At 44.1% G+C, this 4,351-nt stretch overlaps 1 non-coding gene across 1 annotated transcript; it reads right to left on the reverse strand.

Annotated features, from left to right (window-relative positions):
* Positions 1 to 2,972: 2,972 nt before the first annotated feature.
* On the reverse strand, positions 2,973 to 3,109 carry LOC111753911 (small nucleolar RNA SNORA2/SNORA34 family). Its single transcript, XR_002788679.1, has one exon. It is a non-coding gene; the product is annotated as a small nucleolar RNA SNORA2/SNORA34 family (small nucleolar RNA).
* Between the last annotated feature and the right edge of the window lie 1,242 nt (positions 3,110 to 4,351).

Here is a 4,351-nt window from a genome sequence, read left to right on the forward strand (position 1 = left end):
AATTTTACCTACAAGGGAGAAAATTTAAAAGGGGTTAGGGGAAAAAATAGAGAAATAGTGTAAGAGAAAGAGATTAGAAGCATGGCTGAGTACAAATGGGGATTATGCAAACTTTAGGAAACTGGTGCAGATGACAAGAGGGAAAAAGAGAAGGAAGAAATAAAAGGAATAATGGAACATCAACCACAAAGAAGCTAGAAACTATATTCATATGAAAACAAGATCAAACAATGGAGAAAACACACATACATACACACACACACACAGAGGCAGAAGAAGAAAAAAAAAGTCCACTTTCTGGTTTGTCTCTGCTGTCAGTGGTAAACAAGGTATGGAGATAGAGTCTGTATCTGTGTTGATTTATTCCAGCATGCCAGCAGTAGTTTTACAGGGGCTAGTGGATAATCTCAGCAATCCTGTGTATTTATTTCCCCTGAAGTTCAAGTTGGTTTCTAGCTGTGAGGCTGGGACAAGACCTGTTCAGCCTGAAGCCATTTGCACACCTTCTGTGGGCTTGAACTGGGGAGGGGGATGCTAGATGGACTCAGCAGTTGTTCTGAGTTCAGTGGGCCCCTCTCCAACATGGCTTCAAGCCAAACACCCTCTCCCATGGGAGGTCCATCCCTCAGCACTTAACACCGGCCAGTGCAGTCCTGCACATCCACTGCTCCCTTCCACTGCTGTGTCTCTGTGAAGCCGCTGGTGTTGCCAGCAGTCCCTGTTGTGTCCACAGGTTTAGAAAGTCCTGTACAGTGAGTCCTGACTTAGGGAGAAGGCTCCACTAACTATCACCTTCTTTGTTGAAGTCTCTCTCTTTGCTCTCCTTGTGGATAATTTTCGCTTCAGATCCTTCCTGAGTCCAGGAGATCCACTCCCCTTCTTCTAGTCTTCCTCATGTTGCTATGTTTGAGTGTATAAACAGCAACTCTCAGAGAGGTTCCTTCTCTGCTGCTTACCACTCCACCATCTTCCTGGAAGTCTCCCTAAAGCAGCATCCTTAGAATTTATTCCAGAACTTTTTGCCACAACTAAGTATAGGGCATTGGTATTGTAAACCCAGTTGAGGGTTTTAGGAACTCAAGTCTAAACCTGTCCAGTAGGTGGTTTAGTCCATAATCAGAAGCTCTAAGGCAGAGTGCTATAGCTGAGAGGCACCCGATCACAGCAGCAGAAGACAGCAAAAGCAACAAGAGCAAACAGACACAGTTGTTTGTAAGTCCATCTCAGCCAGGTGCTGTGAGAGCTTGTTTCATATGTGCTGTCACAACCTGACCACAAGGCAGGGTTATCTGCATCCTACAGATGAGCATATAGGTGGGGACAGATATGGGGACAGTCAGACATGACCCAGAGGTAGACCTTGTCTGCACCCACATCCTTTCAGCTTTACTGAGGTGAAAAGTGTGTGACATGATTCATTTAAGAGTTTTGGTCTAGTCTTCCAAGGTCACACGCACCAGGTAAACATCTATATTAGACATGTATAGGCTAACAGACATTTGTAGCAGATACATTTGAATGTGGGAGGGCAGGGACTTCAAATGAAATCCTTGAAACACAAGGCTTTCTTTTTTGTCTTTTTCCTTTTTATCGGTACCAGGGATCGAACTCACGACCGCCTGCTTGCAAGGCAGGTGCTTATGCTGCTGAGCTAAATCCCCAGTCCCATCACGAGTCTTTCTTAAGTGGTGCATATGTGCAGGCACCACACTGTTTGTTAGAAAAGTTGAGCTAAGACCTCTGGACATTAAGACAGAATCGCCTGGTCTGGCAGGAGGGAACACTCTGCTGCCAGTAGCTTCCAACTCCATCTTGCTGATCTTTGAGCCTGTGTTGGTCATTTTCACCACTGTGATGAAATGCCCGGGAAAGTCAATCTAAACCTCTTGGTTTTGAGGTCTCAGTCCATGTTAAGCTGGTTCCATTTCTTTGTGGCTGAGGTGAGGCACAGCATCATAGCTGGAGAAAAATTGCTCACAGTGTGGCAGCTGGGAAGCAGAGAGATAGGGAAGGAGCTAAAGAGTAAGGGTGCAGAGGCCATATGTACTCCTCGAAGTCACACTCCCATGACCACCTCTTGTTTTTATCGCCTCCTAGTAATGCCATACAATTACACTCTGGTCATTGGATTAACCCACTGAGGAAGCCAGAGCCCATCCTGGTCCAATCACTTCTCAAAAACCCATCCTTTCTTTTTTTTTTTTTTTTTTCAGGTTTCTAGAATTAGTTTATTTCTTTCAGGAGCTCATTACATGAGGGATCATACTGGATTTATTTTTTTTTTCTTTTTACTTTAAAGGGGGTAAAATTAAACACAATAAAACAGAACAAAATAGGACATAAGAAAGCAATGTAAGAGATATAAATTTCAAAGCTAAATGAGCTGAGTCTTCATTGTCTATCATATTGTCGCTTGTTTTCTTCCAAGTAGTTGTCCATGTCTTCACATACAAAGAATTCATACAAAACAACATAGTATAAAACTGATCCGAACAGAATGAGGAACCAGACAATAGGGAAGTCACTAATGGCTGTCATGGAGTCTCTCGTTCTTTTCAAATAGCTGTCGATACTTTCATGTATATTGAAGTTCAACAAAATAAAACAGGTTAAAATAACACCATTAATTAGAACAAAGCAAAGCAGGGATAAAAGTATTTGCTTCAGAGATGGTAGAAGGAAATCCCCCCTATTTGTTACATTGCCTATGATCAACCTCTCGAGGGATGTCCAGATCACTGGCCTTCACTAGCTAACGGGGACTGGGGGGAGAGAAGATGTGATGTTTGATTCTCAGCCTGCGAGACGGCAGGCTCACAGCTGCTCACAGGGGCAAGGGGGATTGCTTGGTTTCTCAGCACTCCAGGTCCTGGCATGGTGCGGGTCCCAGTAAATGCTGGTGGCTCCCATTCTGGGCTGCCGGAGCCTGCCACACTCACAGCCGCTCACCACGGTGGGGAGGGGTTGCTTCAAGCTGTTTCTTTCTAATGAGTTGACCATTTCACTGCCCAAGTTCTGAAATGGCCAACAAACCATAGAAAGACATCTCTTTATGCTCCTTCTTGAAACCAACAGCGTCAGGAAGCTGCCGGCCTTGATTCAGGGCCAGAATATCCCATCCTTTCAACACATGATCTTTTGGAGGGAAAGTCTGACTCTAAACCATACCAGAGTCATATTCTAAGACTTACAGATCTGTTACATTTCTCTTGCTATAGCATTTTGATGGCCCAGCCCAGGATGTTCTGATGACATATTCGAGTAATGTAAAGTATTTCAAGTGGAAAACTTCAATTTAGGCACAAAACTGAGCTATCTCTTCACCTGATATTCAGATGAGAAAATAGAAATCTCTAGAACCCTAAAAGGTATACAGAGAAGTCAGTTGGTCTGAAAATAACAAATACCCTAGAACAACAGAGTATCTGGCTTTTTGTAATAGCCACAACCATCCTTTTGGTCACTACCACTTAACTTGTTCTGATGGACCCAGCCCACAGCCTCAGGTTATTTTTCAGAGCTGCTCACATCTCCCTCTTCCTACCCCACCAGCTTAATGAGCCTGGTATTCCCATTTATCACAAGAGACATCCTAAGCTCTGGATGTGGCATGTAAGGTTCTATCATCCAAGACTCCATGCATGAAATTCCTCTCAAGGAGCCATGACTTTTTAAAATTTAGAACTGCACAGCCTATAACCTCTGCTGAAATACCCTTCCCTGTTTTACAATGTGGGTTTTTGCTACATTACCCTGACTTTCTGTGGTGCCAGTTTAGTTACTGATGACATAGTGGCACTGCATGGCATATGTTGGTGTAACTCAGAAAGCTTGGGGAGACTGCTGATCTAATCTTGTGGTTGGCGTGCCTTGGAGCTGGTGTGGGTGGCTTCATTTCACTGTGATCCAGGTAATTTGCTTCTCTTGGCTTCCTTATTTGTTTTGAGAGAAGGTGGCACACAAGAAGACCTGCCAGGTGGAGGCACTGATTTTCAGAGTGGTTCCTCTGGCCTTGAGCACAGCATTATACTTTCTCAAATCACTGATAATAGTGACAGTGGTAACTGTTACTGTCACAAACAATAAGGTGTGCGACACAGCCATGCAGGTAACTGTGCTACTCAAAAAGAATGATTTAAAGTAAAATGAGCTCACATCCTAAGTCACAAATTCATTGTCTGTGATGGCTCAGAGGTTTGTTAAAGTTTTTCTGGACTGTGATTTGTTTGTTCAAGACAAGCAAACAGAAAGTGGCACACAGTGCCATGTGGCATGATAGTGAAGGCCAGGGGCCTGGAGGACCAGGTGGAAGCCAGGGAATCAGGACTGCATGAGACAGCAGCTCAGCAGG

This window comes from Cavia porcellus, unplaced genomic scaffold (assembly GCF_034190915.1).
Source record: "Cavia porcellus strain 051 isolate PalLab524CR breed Dunkin Hartley unplaced genomic scaffold, mCavPor4.1 scaffold_4, whole genome shotgun sequence".
Classification (NCBI taxonomy): Eukaryota; Metazoa; Chordata; class Mammalia; order Rodentia; family Caviidae; genus Cavia; species Cavia porcellus.